This window comes from Mauremys reevesii, unplaced genomic scaffold, assembly GCF_016161935.1.
Source record: "Mauremys reevesii isolate NIE-2019 unplaced genomic scaffold, ASM1616193v1 Contig52, whole genome shotgun sequence".
Lineage (NCBI taxonomy): Eukaryota > Metazoa > Chordata > Testudines > Geoemydidae > Mauremys > Mauremys reevesii.
In genome coordinates, this window is record NW_024100865.1 from 212,184 (window position 1) to 230,562 (window position 18,379).

The 18,379-nt window shown below is 45.4% G+C and overlaps 1 pseudogene; it reads left to right on the forward strand.

The window, feature by feature from the left end:
• Positions 1 to 1,846: 1,846 nt before the first annotated feature.
• Positions 1,847 to 17,831, forward strand: LOC120394367 (annotated as a pseudogene).
• The last annotated feature ends 548 nt before the right edge of the window (positions 17,832 to 18,379 follow it).

Consider the following 18,379-nt stretch of genomic DNA (forward strand, 5'->3'; position numbering starts at 1 on the left):
AAAAAGTCAAAGTCAAAAGTCAAATATAGTGCCAATCTTTTAAAAAGGGAAGAAGGAGAATCCGGGGAACTACAGACTGGTCAGCTTCACCTCAGTCCCTGGAAAAATTATAGAGCAGGTCCTCAAGGAATCCATTTTGAAGCATTTGGAGGAGAGGAAGGTGATCAGGAACAGTCAACATGGATTCACTAGGGGCAAGTCATGCCTGACCAACCTGATTGCCTTCAATGATGAGATAATTGGCTCTGTGGATATGGGGAAAGCAGTGGACATAATATACCTTGACTTTAGCAAAGCTTTTGATATGGTCTCCACACAATTCTTGCCAGCAAGTTAAAAAAGTATGGATTGGATGAATGGACTATAAAGTGGATAGAAGGCTGGCTGGATCATTGGGTTCAATGGGTAGTGATCAACGGCTTGATGTCTAGTTGGCAGCCGGTAGCAAGCGGAGTTCCCCAGGGATCAGTCCTAGGGCTGGTTTTGTTCAACATCATTATTAATGATCTGGATGATGGGATGGATTGCACCCTCATCAAATTCACAGATGACACTAAACTGTGGAGAGGGAGGGAGATATGCTGGAGAGTAGGGATAGAGTCCAGAATGACCTAGACATATTGAAGGATTGGGCCAAAAGAAATCTGATGAGGTTCATCAAGGATAAGTGCAGAGTCCTGAACTTAGGATGGAAGAATCCCATGCACTGCTACAGGCTGGGGACCGACTGGTTAAGCAACAGTTCTGCAGAAAAGGACCTGGGGATTATAGTGGACAAGAAGCTGGATATGAGTCAACAGTTGTCAAGAAGGCTAACGGCACATTGGGCTGTATTAGTAGGACAATTTCCAGGAGATTGAGGGAAGTGATTATTCCTCTCTTCGACACTGGTGAGGCCACATATGGAGCATTGCATCCAGTTTTGATCCCCACTACATAAAGCATGTGGACAAATTGGAGAGGGTCCAGTGGAAGGCAACAAAATGATTAGGGGCTGGGCCACATGACTTATGAGGAGAGACTGAGGAACTGGGCTTATATAGTCTAAAGAAGAGAAGAGTGAGGGGGGATTTGATAGCAACCTTCACCTACCTGAAGGGGGGTTCCAAAGAGGAAGGAGTGAGGCTGTTCTCAGTGGTGGAAGATGACAGAACAAGGAGTAATGGTCTCAAATTGCAGTGGGGAAGGTCTAGGTTGGATATTAGGAAACACTATTTCACCAGGAAGGTGGTGAAGCACTGAAATGGTTATCTAGGAGGTGGTAGAATCTCCATCCTTAGAGGTTTTTAAGGCCTGGCTTGAAAAAGCCCTGGCTGGGATTACTTAGTTGTGGTTGGTCCTGCTTTGAGCAGGGGGTTGGACTAGATGACCTCCTGAGGTCTTGTCCAACCCTGATCTTCTATGATTCTATCTGAACGACTTGAATCCTGGCACGGGGGTGTTCTAGGTGAATGGACAGAGATCCCCTAAAGACATTTTGTGAGTCACTCTGGACACCATCAGAACTGGCATAATTTTTTGCAGGATTCACGTAACACAGGTTAATTGAGCTTTGAGATCATAATCAAATGCTAATCAAAATTTGATCTTGAGAGTTTTAAGGGTTAAAGATCAGGTACAATCATATGAGAATCTGAACACAAAAGAACTTAAAGCTTTATATAAAGATAGGGGGATAACTATTAAGAAAGACATCTCAGCTCTGGAACTAAGAACTTTGGTCATGGACTGTGACCAAAAAGCACGGTCTCAGTCTCCCCATGTGCCAGATGCAGAAGCGATCCGAAGGCAGGTCCTGGCATCGGAGAAACTACATGAGCATGAATCGAAGATGGTGGAACTCTGAATGAAGGAGAGGAAAGATGCCATGGAAGCTAAGGCTGAGGAGAAAGCCCACCAAAGGCACCTAGCTGATGCTGAGATGGAGAGGGAAGCTCATCTAAGGTGTATGCAGCAACTGGAAGCTGAGAATGAAGCAAACCAGATACAGGTAGAGGCTAACACATTGCAGCTTCAAATCCTGGACAGGCAAATGGATGAGCCACCTCAGCCAGGAGCTCTCTTGATACATTCTGACAGGTTGCAATGCTCAGAATCTTGGATTTATACAACAACTACTTAAGTACTGCATATTAATATTTGCTGCATTTAGTATGTATCATGTTAATGTGTATATCTTGGGTAAGAAATATATTCTAAGCCAAACTTTTCTTGAGCTAAAGATATTTACTGGGTTGCAACAGGCCACCAAGGTTTACAAATGGGTCCTGAGACCAAAAAGGTTGAAAACCATTCTTTTAGCTCAGCCATGGCTCCCAGGGCTTCTAGACTCTTGGCTCCCTGTCAGCTCTAGTATGCTGACAGGGAATCAGGAACCTAGAGGCCCTGGGAACAGTGACTGAGCCAGGAGCCTTACAGGTAGGGAGCTGGGGCTTCCAGAGTTTCCAGCTCTGCGGCAGGGAGCCAGAAGCCGATCCCTCTCTCGAGCTGGTGTTCTCAGGGCTTCCAGGTGCTCAGCTGATGATTTACATTAGTTCAGCAGGAAACACACACTTCTTGAATATCATTTTGTTTAATTTCAGTTATTCAAATAGATTATAGTAGGAGTCCTGCACTTAGGATGGAAGAATCCCATGTACTGCTACAGACTAGGGACTGAATGGCTAGGCAGCAGTTCTGCAGAAAAGGACCTAGGGGTTACAGTGGATGAGAAGCTGGATTTGAGTCAACAGTGTGCCCTTGTTGCCAAGAAGACTAACAGCATTTTGGGCTATATAAGTAGGAGCATTGCCAGCAGATCGAGGGATGTGATCGTTCCCCTCTATTCAGCAGTGGTGAGGCATCATCTGAGTACTGAGTCCAGTTTTGGGCCCACACTACAAGAAGGATGTGGAAAAACTGGAAAGAGTCCAGCGGAGGGCAACAAAAATGATTAGGGGCTGGAGCACATGACTTATGAGGAGAGGCTGAGGAACTGGGATTGTTTAGTCTGTAGAAGAGAAGAATGAGGGGGATTTGATAGCTGCTTTCAACTACCTGAAAGGGGTTCCAAAGAGGATGAATCTAGACTGTTCTCAGTGGTAGCAGATGACAGAACAAGGAGTAATGGTATCAAGTTGCAGTGGGGGAGGTTTAGGTTGGATATTAGGAAAAACTATTTCACCAGGAGGGTGGTGAAGCACTGGAATGGGTTACCTAGGGAGGTGGTGGAATCTCCTTCCTTGGAGGTTTTAAGATCAGGCTTGACAATGCCCTGGCTGGGATGATTTAGTTGGGGATTGGTCCTGCTTTGAGTAGATGACCTCCTGAGGTCCCTTCCAATCCAGATATTCTATGATTCTATAAGTTTGTCTTACTATAGGATGCATAATTTCAAATTTAATTTTAAATGCATTTATTTTTAAATGCAAAATATTTTTAATTTAAATAAAAATTCAGTTTAAATTAATCTGATTTAAGTTACAAACAGTGTCTTTGATTCTTTTATTAAAAGAAACATCATTTTCTCCACCCTGCTTACTCTCAGTATCCAGTGTGAGGAATGAGCCAAAGCAGAACATGACAAAGGTGTATTTCTGCAGATATTACTTATTTATGTTCCCACTTTCAAGTAAGAAAGTAAGAGCATAAGAATGGCCATACTGGATCAGACCAAAGGTCCATCCAGCCCAGTATCCTGTGTGCTGACAGCGGCCAATGCCAGGTGCCCCAGAGGGAGTGAACCTAACAGGTAATGATCAAGTGATCTCTCTCCTGCCGTCTATCACCACCCTCTGACAAATAGAGGCTAAGGACACTATTCCTTACCCATGTAAAAGTAAAGACTAAAAATAAAGATTTAAGTTTGCATGACAGGGATTTTTTAGTTTACAGGTGAAAAAAATTGCATGAGGAGGTATTTCACCAAATCTTTGATTGGAAGCCAAAAACTCTGGCCATTGAGCTACCAAATTTGGCACATTTACAGAAATACTTGAACAACTTACCCATGAACAGGCTCTGTGCATCTCACAGTTGAGCACTAAATACAGTATTGATTTGTTAAACAGATGTTCTGTGTGTTTGTTCTTTAGTCATGGTTCGTGACCCACCAATTTAATAGTCCAGGTGATGCTCATTAGCCACCACTATGCTGGTTGTGGTGATGGTAGTGGGAGGTGGTCTCCTGTTTGGGTACCAATGTATCAATGAAAAGTTGCTCCAATGAGGTCCTTTGTTCATCCAGCCAACCATCAACAACTCAGGTGGTGGCAGAATGAATTCCACATAGTTTACAGTAGTTATAGTATTATCTATTAGTGAATTGCAGTAGTGGTAAAATGCCTTGGCGGAGATCAGAGTCTCACTGTGCTAGGCACTGGACATGCTGTTATGGCAGATGCCCCCAGATGGTGCTGTTACAGGTGTCCAAGTTCTTTTTGTTTAGGATATAAAAAGCTTTTTATTTGGGGGAGATGTGTAATGTTTACGTTATGCAGGGTTTTCTGTAAAGGCGGCTTTGGAAAAGAGGGAGCTGCGGGAGTAGCAGGAGAGTTACAGGTACACTTTGAGTGCACCCAGATGCCTTGTCACTGATTTCTCCTCTGATCTGCAAGGCCCTGGACACTTACTATTGCTCAGCAGAGGGGTTGTTAAATAACTGTAATCAAGTGAGGGAAGACTGGTGTGTCTCTCCTCCTCCACCCCCTGTACAACCAGTTGCCACAAATGTAGCCCCTGTATGATTGTTTCAGGATCTCCCTCTCTTCCCCACCCCATTTACCGAGTTTTTTGCCTTTCTCTCTCCTGCAGCTTGTGGGGGTGTGGTGTCTCAGACGCTTGCTGTGGGGATCTTGCCGCTGTTCTCAGAACCAGCCAAAGTCAGACAGTGCTGGAACTGGGTGATATCAAACTAAGATATTCAGGAGTCCAGCTGCTGTGTGAGGAACTGAAACATCCAAACTGCAAATTACAGAGGTTGGGGTAGGTGACATTTGGCCTCCTTTATGCATTTACTTTATGTAAATCAGTGGTTCCCAAACTTTTTGGCATCATGCCCCCTTTTTAATTTTCAAGAAACCCTCACCCCCCACACTTCCCCTTTACCACCACCCCTGATTTTTGTCCCCTGACAACCCCCTCCCAGGACCCCCCCCCACCCCTAACTACCTCCTCCCGGGACCCCACCTCCTATCCAATGCCCCCTGCTCCCTGACCCCTGACTGCCACTGCTCCGGGACCTCCTGCCTCTTATCCAACTCCCACTTCCCCTTCTCCCTTACCAGGCCACTCAAAGTGGCAGGACTGGCTTATTGGAAAGCCTAGGAGGTGGGTGGGCCCAAAGCATGCTGCTGTGGCGTGGCTGCGGAGGAGGGTGGACAGGAGGAGGGCCGAGGACTAGCCTCCCGGCCGGGAGCTCAAGGGCTGGGTAGTCTCACGCCCTCCTTGGAATTTCTTCACGCCCCCACAGTGGGGTGCACCCCCCCAGTTTGGGAACCAATTATGTAAATGCTCAACAGGGTGTGTAGCTGGTATCTTCCCTCTGCAGATACGTCTCCTTCCCATCCCATTAAGCCATTGGTTGGGACTGTAGAAGCCATTAATGTGTTGGAAGTTTCTCCTTTGCTGTCTCCTGCCCTATGCTGCTGCATGCACATATCACAGGCAGCAGTTTACTGGAGGGCTGCACACTCCCTTTGTTACACAGTCCAAACCGCACACAGAGCTGGGCCCCTCACTCCCACTACCCACCTCTAGCCATGTCCCAGCTCCAAATTCTACACAATTAGAATAATCAGAGCATTCCTGGTGTTCATGTGGAGTTCTGCACTAGGATAACTTGTGGATAATATGTGTCAAATTACATATTAATATAGAAGTGCATCAAAACCATAAGACTCCCAAATATATATGATTATTTGTCAAGAGATGCATACACAACTGTATTCTAAAACCCAGCATCAACTTGAGTTGATGGGGTAATGTGTGGAGAGGCATAAGCAGCTCCATGATTAAGTTTGCATTCAGATTACAGTTAAATCAGGGCTGAAAACCCTTTATTTTACACTTAAAATTTTGTTAAAAAGAAAAATCTGGTTATTCCTGCCGCTAATCTCAGGAATGATGGACTCAAATGCCCTCTACCATTCTCAGTCAGACCTCAGAGACCCATTACCCTAGAGCATCATGTTGTGACATATACAATGTTGCCACATTGCAGTTTTATCACAAATCTCTTGATATTTGATGTTTTTGTAAAGTCCTAGCTCCCAGAGTCATGTGACAAAGTAACACTTTCCATTAAAAAAAAAGCTAAGTTTCTACTCTTGTGGTTACAGAGACAGCCTGAGAGTATGAACCCTAAAATCTGAAAAACCAGAAGACACACAAAAGGAATTTAGTGTATCATTTTTTAAAAAAAAATCTCATGATTTTTAAGACAGTCACAGGACTATACTCAGTTTAAGATTCTGAGGCCTGACTCATGATTTTTAACATTTGGCAACATACAGTGAATGTGTATCTAAGCGCTACATTTTGGCATCAAACTTACTATAAAATAATAATAAAAAAAACCTGTGTGCCATTCTGTCTCCCCCTCTTTTTAATTTTATTTATTTATTTATTCTTTTGTTTTACTCTTTGCTCAGATATTTTCTTCTTTCTCCTGTTCTCTTTGCCAGTCTCCTTTTTCCTTCAGTCTTTTGCATATCTGTGTTTACTCTGCAGTTTAACCCTTTTCTTTTTCCTAACATTCTCCCCCAAAACTCTCCCTCCATCTTTTCCTTTTTCCTCTCTTTCTGGCTTGCCCCTAGAAACTTCTTCTATATTTCATTAATTCTTTCTCTTTTGCCCCCTCTATCTTTATTAATTCTCCTCTGTCCCCATATTACTTCCCAGGGGTGCCCCCTCTTTCCTTTAGGGTCTTTCCCCACTTTCAGTGCTCTTCCTTGGAGGTCTCTCTTGATTTCCTTACTCCATTTTAGCCTTATGTCTTCCATTGAAGATATCATGGGGTCTCTTTCTCTTCACCTTCTCAGGTATCTTCTAATATTTGTAGCCTTTCAATCTTGTGGGGTTCTTCTCTTCGGCTTCAGCTTGAATGTCCTCTTTTCTTCACCCTCCCCCCCCAAAATTAGGGTTCATCCCTTCAGATTCCCACAAACACTTTCGAGGTTTTTTCCTCCCCCTGTTCAACCCAGCCTTACAATCTCCGCCCACCCCCATTGCAGGCGCCTCTCTTCCTGCCTCCATAATATTTTGGTCTCTACTAACTCTTACAGAATCTGGGGGTGCTGCAAGGCATGGGGGGGTTCTCTCCCTTGTACAAATTTAGGGGCTTTTTTCCTCTCCCATATGTTGGGGTTCCCCTCCCATTTGGCAGAGTAACTATATTTTTAAGGCAGTTGAGGTGCAGGTGACAGTTCTGGTGGAAGAAATGTCTCCACATGTGCAAGATTTAGCAGCTGGTTGGGGAGGGGACCCATACTTGGGTGTGCAGGGGGCTCACTGTGAAGCCTTGAAGGAGGACAAACAGGTGGTCTGGAGGTGCACATGGTCATAGCCAGCCTGCTGCCATGGTTACCCACTCAGCTGTCTGGCAGCTTTATCAGGAGCCCAGACTCTGCAGGGGGATTAGGGAAACCAGCAGAACTTCTGCTCTTATAACCCCACCAGAGACTCTGAAAGAGGTACTGCCAACAAGGTCACACAGTTACCTTCCTTTCGGGGGCTCTTCCCTCCCCCAGCCTTGGGGAACCCCCTGCCATGGGGGTCTTCCTCTCTTTGTCTCACCCCCTTTGGTCCCTGATCTCAGAGGAAGACGGGGGTGATGTAGCCAGTGCTGCATCCTGCCAGGGAGCAGCAGAGCGGTTCGCAGAGGGGCAGGATTTATAGATTCATAGACTCTAGGACTGGAAGGGCCCTCGAGAGGTCATTGAGTCCAGTCCCCTGCCCTCATGGCAGGACCAAATACTGTCTAGACCATCCCTGATAGACATTTATCTAACCTACTCTTAAATAACTCTAGAGATGGAGATTCCACAACTTCCCTAGGCAGTTTATTCCAATGTTTAACCACCCTGACAGTTAGGAACTTTTTCCTAATGTCCAACCTAAACCTCCCTTGCTGCAGTTTAAGCCCATTGCTTCTTGTTCTATCCTTAGGGGCTAAGATGAACAAGTTTTCTCCCACCTCCTTATGACACCCTTTTAGATACCTGAAAACTGCTATCATGTCCCCTCTCAGTCTTCTCTTTTCCAAACTAAACAAACCCAATTCTTTCTGCCTTCCTTCATAGGTCATGTTCTCTAGACCTCTAATCATTCTTGTTGCTCTTCTCTGGACCCTCTCCAATTTCTCCACATCTTTCTTGAAATGTGGTGCCCAGAACTGGACACAATACTCCAGCTGAGGCCTGTCCAACGCAGAGTAGGGCGGAAGAATGACTTCTCATATCTTGCTCACAACACACCTGTTAATGCATCCCAGAATCATGTTCATTTTTTTTTGCAACAGCATCACACTGTTGACTCATATTTAGCTTGTGGTCCACTATAACCCCTAGGTTCCTTTCTGCCATACTCCTTCCTAGACTGTCTCTTCTAATTCTGTATGTGTGAAACTGATTGTTCCTTCCTAAGTGAAGCACTTTGCATTTGTCTTTTTTAAACTTCATCCTGTTTACCTCAGACCATTTCTCCAATTTGTCCAGGTCATTTTGAATTTTGACCCTATCCTCCAAAGCAGTTACAATGCCTCCCAGTTTGGTATCATTTGCAAACTTAACAAACGTACTTTCTATGCCAATATTTAAGTTGTTGATTAAGATATTGAACAGAGCCGGTCCCAAAACAGACCCCTGTGGAACCCCACTTGTTATACATTTCCAGCAGGATTGGGAACCATTAGTAACTACTCTCTGAGTATGGTTATCCAGCCAGTTATGCACCCACCTTATAGTAGCCCCATCTAAGTTGAATTTGCCTAGTTTATCGATAAGAATATCATGTGAGATCATATCAAATGCCTTACTAATGTCTAGGTATACCACATCCAGCACTTCTCCCCTATCCATAAGACTTGCCATCCTAAAAAAGAAAACTATCAGATTAGTTTGATATGATTTGTTCTTTACAAATCCATGTTGGCTATTCCCTATCACCTTACCACCTTCTAAGTGTTTGCAGATGATTTCCTTAGGGCTTGGCTACACTTGAGAGTTGCAGCGCTGGTGAAGGTTTTCCAGCGCTGCAATTTAGTAACTGTCCACACCTGCAAGGCACATCCAGCGCTGCAACTCCCTGGCTGCAGCGCTGGCTATACACCTGGTCTGCTTGGGGAATAACGAGTGCAGCGCTGGTGATGCAGCGCTGCTCGTCAAGTGTGGCCACACACCAGCGCTGTTATTGGCCTCCAGGGTATTAGGAGATATCCCAGAATTCCTGTTCAGCCACTCTGCTCATCAGTTTGCACTCTACTGCCCTGGCCTCAGGTGACTCGCCCTTTAAATGCCCCAGGAATTTTAAAAATCCCCTTCCTGTTTGCTCAGCCAGGTGTGGAGTGCAATCAGTGAATCTTTCCAGGTGACCATGCCTCCGCGTGCCAAACGAGCCCCAGCATGGAGCAATGGCAAGTTGCTGGCCCTCATTAGTGTTTGGGGGGAGGAATCTGTGCAGTCCCAGCTGCGCTCCAGACGTAGGAATTATGATACCTTTGGCCAGGTAGCAAAGGCCATGCTGGAAAGGGGCCATGACCGGGACGCGCTGCAATGCAGGGTTAAAGTAAAGGAGCTGCGGAGTGCCTATTACAAAGCCCGCAAGGGAAACCGCCGCTCCGGCGCTGCCCCCACGACCTGCCGTTTTTACAGGGAGATGGACGCGATACTTGGGGGTGACCCCACTGCCAATCCGACGACCACAATGGACATTTCTGAGCGGGGTGGGGGACAGGAGGAGGAGGAGGAGGAGGAGAGAGGCGGGACAGAGGAAACCGAGACTGAAGGTACTGGGGTGGGGGAAGACACCCCAGAGTCCCAGGAGGCATGCAGCCAGGAGCTCTTCTCAAGCCAGGAGGAAGGTAGCGAATCGCAGCAGCCAGTACTTGGTGAAGGACAAGCAGAGGAGCGGGTTACTGGTAAGTGGCTTTTATTTTCAGGATGGAAATATTTCGGAAGAGGAGGGGGGTTAAGGCTGCATGCATGCATGCCTAGATGTGGAATAGCCCATTGATGTGGTATATCACGTCGCGGTAATCTGCTGCGGTATTCTCCTCAAAAGTTTCAGCCAGACTGTGGGCAATGCGCCTGCGCAAGTTTATAGGGAGAGCCATTGTGGTCCTTGTCCCAGCCAGGCTAACGCGTCCGTGCCACTGTGCTGCGAGGGGTGGGGGGACCATTGCTGCACACAGACAAGCTGCATAGGGGCCAGGGCGGAATCCACATTGCTGTAGAAGACCTTCCCGCTCTTCCCTGGTAACCCGCAGCAGCGAGATATCTTCCAGGATTAACTCCTGTGGAAAATGTTGGGAGACTGTTCAGTGCAGATGCCCCCTGTAGCTGTTTGCTGTCCCCAATGCACAGAAACCCCTGCACAGCCCTGAAGCAATCAGTCCCCCTTACTCACCATTTCATGGCTCCTGTTGGGTTATGTGTGCTCTGTTTGGTATGGGAAAAGTATGCTAAAGTGAAGACTGTAAACTCCTTCAGTGTGTGGGAATTACTGTCTGGATGGGATTATGAACAATGCTACCCCTGTTAACTGTTGCCATTTTTGCCTTTCCAAAAGCGACCTTGACTGCTGGACTGCCTGTCTCCTTGACTGCACAGAGACTACAAAACCTCAGAAAGAAGCCGCAAAAAACCAAGGAAGACATGCTGAAAGCGGTTATGGATCAGTCTGCTAGAGAGAGTAAAAACCTGCAGGACTGGAGAGAAAGGGAAAGCAGGATCCGCCAGAGAAACGCAGTGGCCAGGACGAAAAGCACAAAGCAGCTGCTAAGAATCCTGGCACACCAAGCGGACTCTATCCAGTCACTCGTAGCCATGCAGGCAGAGCACTACCGTGCTGCCCCCCTGCCCCCCCATCCCAAAGCTTTTTCCCTTGTGCCCCAATGTCAGCTCCAAACCCCCTTCCCCAGCATCCAGGTTCTTACCTCCACCAGCTGCCTCCAACACCTGTACGTTCACCAACCAGCCCTGAGAACTACGACCCTTACCCTCTGCACTCAACCCCCATCACCATGCAGTATATGCACCCTGAAGTGCAGCAGTCATTGCACAGCACTCCAGACAGGACATATTCAAACCTGTGACTGTACAGTTCACCAACCCACCCCCCTGCCCTTTTAGGTTCCCAAAATGTTGTGTGTCTGTCAAGGAAGTTATTTTCTTTTCAATAAAAGAATTCTTGGCTTTGAAAATAGTCTTTATTATTGCAGAAAGTGAAAGATACCTTAGCCCAGTAAAGAAACAGGCACTGCAAATCATTTTAGGGAAAATTGAATCCTACTAACAGTGTAACCACTGCACTTCACTCCCGTGCAAGGCAGCAAACCTTACTGTTGGCTTTCAGCCTCAAATTCCTCCCTGAAGGCATCCCTAATCCTTGTAGCCCTGTGCTTGGCCTCTCTAGTAGCCCTGCTCTCTGGCTGTGCAAATTCAGCCTCCAGGACTTGAACCTCGGTGGTCCATGCCTGACTGAATGTTTCACCCTTCCCTTCACAAATATTATGGAGGGTACAGCATGCGGATATAACTGCGGGGATGTTGCTTTCCCCCAAGTCTAGCTTCCCAAACAGAGACCTCCAGCGGGCTTTTAAATGGCCAAAAGCACACTCCACAGTCATTCGGCACCGGCTCAGCCTGTAGTTGAACCGGTCCTTGCTCCTGTCAAGCTTCCCTGTATAGGGTTTCATGAGCCAAGGCAGTAACGGGTAAGCGGGGTCTCCAAGGATCACAATGGGCATTTTGACGTCCCCTACTGTGATCTTCCTGTCTGGGAAAAAAGTCCCTGCCTGCATCTTCCTGAACAGGCCACTGTTCCGAAAGATGCGTGCATCATGCACCTTTCCAGGCCAGCCTGTGTTAATGTCAATGAAACGCCCACGGTGATCCACAAGCGCCTGGAGAACCATAGAGAAATACCCCTTCCGATTAACGTACTCTGATGCTAGGTGGGGGGGTGCCAGAATAGGAATATGCGTCCCATCTATCACCCCTCCACAGTTAGGGAAACCCATTTGTGCAAAGCCATTCACAATGTCCTGCACGTTCCCCAGAGTAACGGTTCTTCTTAGCAGGATGCGATTAATGGCCCCGCAAACTTGCATCAACACGATTCCAACAGTCGACTTTCCCACTCCAAACTGGTTCCCGACTGACCGGTAGCTGTCTGGAGTTGCCAGCTGCCAGATTGCAATAGCCACCCACTTTTCCACCGTCAGGGCAGCTCTCAATCTTGTGTCCTTGCGCCGCAGGGTGGGGGCGAGCTCAGCACACAGTCCCATGAAAGTGGCTTTTCTCATCCAAAAGTTCTGCAGCCACTGCTCATCATCCCAGACTTCCATGACGATGTGATCCCACCACTCAGTGCTTGTTTCCCGAGCCCAAAAGCGGCGTTCCACAGTGCTGAGCATTTCCGTGAATGCCACAAGCAATTTAGTGTCACATGCGTCAGGCGACTCGCTATTATCGTCGAACTCCTCACTGTCACTTTGGAGCTGAAGGAATAGCTCAACTGCCAAACGTGATGTGCTGGCGACACTCATCAGCACAGTCCTCAGCAGCTCAGGCTCCATTTCCCACAGAAATCGCGCTTCACAGAGAGAGAGTAAAACACAGCAAGAGACTCACAATGGCGCCAGACATGGCCGGAAAAACTGTGACTGCTGGGATGTGAAGCGATGCACCACGGGGCGTTGGGACAGGAAGCAGAATGACCCGCGCCCTTCCGTCCCCTTCCCACAACCCACAGCGCCAAAATGGGATGAGGTGCTCTGTGGGATAGCTGTCCACAATGCACCTCTCAATACAGTGCTGCAAATGCTGCAAGTGTGGCCACAATGCAGCGCTGTTAGCTGTCAGTGTGGCCACACACCAGCGCTGTCCCTACACAGCTGTACGACCAGTGCTGTAACTCCCAGCGCTGCAACTGTCAAGTGTAGCCAAGTCCTTAGTTACTTGCTCCATTATCTTCCCTGGCACAGAAGTTAAACTAACTGGTCTGTAGTTTCCTGGGTTGTTTTTATTTCCCTTTTTGTAGATGGGCACTATGTTTGCCCTTTTCCAGTGTTCTGGAATCTCTGGAAAAATGGGTAAACATTGAGGTGGCGAAATTTGCAGATGATACAAAACTATTCAAGATAGTTTTCCAGAGTAGTGAAAATTTTACTGGTGAAATATTCCCAGTCGACAGCCCTGGAGAGAGAAGATTGTGAAAAAGACTGTACAGTATGGAATGGGCAGCACTGGCTTCCCCAGTGCACCATTCTCTGCTCCCATGGACAGTCTCATGGGTTCGGGGTGGATACACACCGATAATGGAATGAAATCTCTCTTGCATAGTTGAGTTTTCTTCTTAGTTTGATGCGGGAGAAGGAACAGGAACATCTGGACCCACCTAGCTTCCAAGGGAACAATCTATCTTGATGCTGTTTGACCTGCAATTCATTGTGGCCCTTTAGGTGGAGATCAGTGGGTATTCTCGAGGAAGCTGCTTTATGACTCTGCTAAAGAACTATCTTCTGAGAAGGACAGGCTGGTCCTCCCACTGTCTCCACTCACTCATGGTAAATTATAGAGATTTGTAGCCATAGGTTGTACAGGATGATAAGATACTGCATGTGAACATGGGAGAGAGAGAGATGTTTTACTTAGTATTCATTAGGCTCCTTTCCTTTGGAGGTGGAAGCTTTTCCAAACTCAGTTGCTGCCTCTGCTTCCCCACTGCAGAACTCCAGTTGTAGGCTGTGCAAGAAACCAGAGCAGGCATGAGGGTCTCACCCACCGTTTTAATTCAGCTCTTGCTGATTAACATTGATCTTCATTCATATCTCCTCAGTTAATATAAAGTGAAACATTGTTAACATAATCTTACTGATTTCAACAAAAATGCTGGTTATTGAATGTAATCAGAGTTTATTCCTAGTTTGTGGGATCTTGTTTAACTGACTTATTATAAATCGCATAGCTCCTGGTTTAATTATGGAAAGGTGCTAGAGTGCTAATATGAGGCTTAAATCTACCACTCCAAGCACCCCCCGCCATAGATCAGATGGCTGTGGGGACACCTGGCCTTTTAGTTTCATAAGAAGAAAGTTATAGTTGCAATTGCTGACTTTACATTGTTTGTGGTTGGCATTTCTAAAATGCTGATTTGGGGGAAAAAAACCCAAACATTTGCAATTGTCAATTGCTTTGAAGCAAGCAGCCTTTGGAAATTCCAAAACACTCACCTCCTTCTTTTTAAAGTAATTCTTTTTCTCTGCCATTGTCATTCAGTTCACTTTATCGAAATAGCTACAGTATTAGTGGGATTCACCTAGAGATGAGATGTTTTCACTTTACTAGCAATTTTGGCTCTTTCTACCGGAAAAAGATTCTTGAATTAATTTCTTTTCTATCCCACATTACATCACAGCATTTGAAAGTGTTCTGGATATTGCGTTGTTACAACAAGGTAAGAGTTGATGATGTTTTAGGATCAGTTCTGAAACCTGTAAATGATAACGGATATTAATATTCCATTTTGTGGAAAAAATCCTTTATTTTTCAATAGTCTGTTTAATATAATGTTTTTTTTCTTCTTGATGTTTTCTGGTGGTTTTCTATTATGGTGAAACTTGATTAGTCCAAACAGGACAACTGAAACGTGTGTGTGTGTGCGCGCGCACATGCATTTTAATTTTTCACATTGATAAGGTAAAGAATTGTAGAAATCTAGTACCATAATAACCACATTACTAGGAAATGGGGCTTCCAGATGAGTGTGACTTTATGCTTCCATTTCCATATGGAAATTTTGATTCCTATCTTTGATGTTTCTTAGTCTCATGGAGAAATGCAAGAACTTTGTTACAGGTGACCTTGTTCATAACCATAGATGGGCAAATCTGAAAAAAAACTAGGAGCTGTAATAAAAAGCAGCCAAAGAAGACCAGTTTGTGCAGAAGATGCATATCTCAGGGAAATGACTGAATATTCATGCAAATATATTGGTTACCGTGTTTTTATTTTTTATTTGCAAGACTTTAACCCAAAATGATCTTAAAGTATTAAAGTGCTCGAATGAAAAGTCCACCAGCTATTTGAGTTTATACCAGCTCAGGAACTGGCTCCACAACTTTACCTTTAAAGAGATTTTGGGTAGGAGCCCATGTAGAGAGATGGTTGGGTGGGTCTGGCTGTATTTTGCATTGACTGAGCTGGCCAGTGGACTGGTCGTGCCATTTTGTTAGAGATATTGTTTCTACTCATCAGTTAAAGGCAGGTTAAGCTGTCACAAACATCATGGGATTTTAGACCCTGCTTTCAACTTCCCGATTTCAGTGCATTCAAAATCTCATACTGAATAGTTCAGTAAAAGAGGACGTGTGTTTTCTTCTTTGAGTTCATGTACTTTTATAATTTGGTGTGAACTTTACTAATCTCTTTGCCTTGAAGATCTCCTCCTTTAGGGAGTGCAGAAGGTTAAAATACACTGAGTATTACCTTCCCTTGCTTCTCACTCTGCTAGCTGGAAAGATGATTAAATCTGATAGTAACAAATAGCCTGACCCAAAGTGCACTGAAATCAATGGAAAAACTCCACTTGGCATCAATCTGTTTTGGATCAGACCCCCTACGGTGAGTGGGAACACTACATTCCTAGGAAATAGATGAAAATTGCCCTCCTCCCACAAAAACAAACAAATCTCTTTTGCATTGAACTTTTCCATAGAAATGTCAGCATTTTTACAACAAATAAAATAAAATAACAAAAATCAATACAAATATTGTTATTAGGGAGTCCTAGCAATGTAGGGTGGAAGGGACCTCATGGAGTCAAGTCAGGGTCCCCATGCTGGGGCAAGACCAAGTAACACCAAGTAAACATCCCGATGGGTGTTTCTCTGACCTGTTCTCAAACACCTTCAACACGGAGCAGTCCACATGTTGATCTGTCTAGCTGAAGTTCCTCAGGCTTCCATTCTCCTTTATAGGCCAGACTACATCTCCCAGATGTTCCATTTCAAAACCAAAATATTTCAGATTTCAGCCAAAATAGACCAGCACCAAAATAGTTTGGATTTGGGGTTTTATTAATAAAAGCTCAACACTTTCCAAGGGGATGGGTGGGAATTTTGACCAGCTCGACATAAAAACCCTCTATTAACAAGGGGTGATGATTTACCAAGGGTCGTGGTGGATATTCAGTTTATGGACAATTTTTAATTCAAGATTGGATTATTTTTTAAAAGATATGCTCTAATTTACAATGAAAACTATTGGAAAAAAATTATGACCTGTGTTATACAAGCAATTAGATTAGATTGGGGGTGTTGAATGTATCATCTGCGAACACCTTGGGATCCACAGACTGTATCTAAGGGGTCCTCCAAAGGTGGTTGTTACCATAGAACACTGCTTTGCAACCTGTGGCTGTGGATTCCTAAGAGTCCACAGATTGTGTCTACAATTTCCACCTCCATTCAAAATTTTGGATTCATCCACAAATGAGAAAAAAATCCACTGGTCTAGATAATCAAAATGGTTCCTTTGGGCTTTGGAAACTCTGACGAAATTGAATTTCCGTTATTTCGGCATCTCTTAAGAGATAACACGAGTCTCCACTGTACATCAGATTTATTGTTGTGGTACCCATTGCTTCTATCCCTTCCTCTGCATCTTCCTTGACACAGAGCACAGTGACAGGAGAAATGGCTCCCGGAAATTGCACCAGAGTGACTGGCTTCATTTTCCGGGGAATCACTGACAGTCTAAAGCTGCAAAACATCCTCTTTGTGTTCTTCTTTGCCATTTATTTCTGCACGCTGGTGGGGAATGTCTGGATGATTGTGTTGATTAGCGTTGACTCCCAACTCCACAGCTCCATGTACTTTTTCCTCAGTCACTCTTAGATGTTGTCTCCTCCTCTGTGATTGCCCCCAAGGCGATGCTCAGTTCCCTAGTGACGAGTAAATACATTTGTTTCCCTGGGTGTGTGGTTCAGTTTTCCTCTTCTCCTTCTGTGCCAGAAATGAGCTTTGCCTCCTGGCTGTGACGGCCTACGATCGCTTTGTGGCCATCTGCAACCCATTGCTTTTTTATGTCATCCTGTCCAAGAGAGTCTGCTTCCAGCTGGTGGCTGGCTCTTCCCTAAGCGCCTGTGTCAACACCACTCTGCATACGTGTACTGCATTCAGTCTGTCCTTCGGCCACTCCAATGTCCTTGATCATTTCTTCTGCGATATTCGCCCACTCCAAGAAATCTCCTGCTCTGACTTTCGCATCAATAAGCGAGTGCATTTCCTCTTTGCAGCCATAGAAATCATAGGCACCATTTTCACCATCCTCATCCCCTTCATTTACATCATCTTTGCCATCCTGAGGATCCGCTCCACGGCAGGAAGGCACAAAGCCTTCTCCACCTGCGCCTGCCACCTGACTGTCGTTTCCTTCTTATATGGGACCCTGATCTTTACATATTTATGACCCTCATCTGGCAGCTCAGTGGAATGGGAGAAAATCGTGGCCATGTCCGATACCCTTGTGATCCCCATGATGAACTCCCTGATCTACAGTTTGAGGAACAAGGGGGTGAAGGACGCCCTGAGGAGGACAATACACCAGAAAATTATTCCTCACTGTATGTAAATATGGGGACTGGTTTTTCTGATCAGTACTGGAGTGCAGATATGAGCTAGTTCTCACTCATTAAGTCATTGTGCAGAAATTTCTGCAAATCATCGTATGATTTACAGGAGAAAACAAAATGGAAATGGAACTTGAGCCCGATAATGAAGGAAGGCGCCATGTTCCTTGAAAAACAGTGTCCAGTAACTGTGTTACAGCTTCTCCTTTATGCACTGATATGTGATTTCTTCAATATAGACACCTGCCCCTGCTTGTTCCACTACCTTCTGAACTATGTTGCTTAACTTAGAGCTGATATAAAGAGGAGATGCTCAGACTGTAATTATTTCCGTTTGCCACCACTATTATCTCAGTTCCCACAGCCCCCACCTGAAATCCCTGTACAATTAAATAAAGGGAGGTGCACATGGAGAGGTGTTTTTATAGCTAGATAGTGAGACAGGTGGTTCTGTTTGGGGACAGAGAGGTAGACACTAAACAGATGGATATTTGTCTCTGTGGCTAGATAGACAGAGACATGGTTATGTCTGGGGCTAGACAGACAGAAA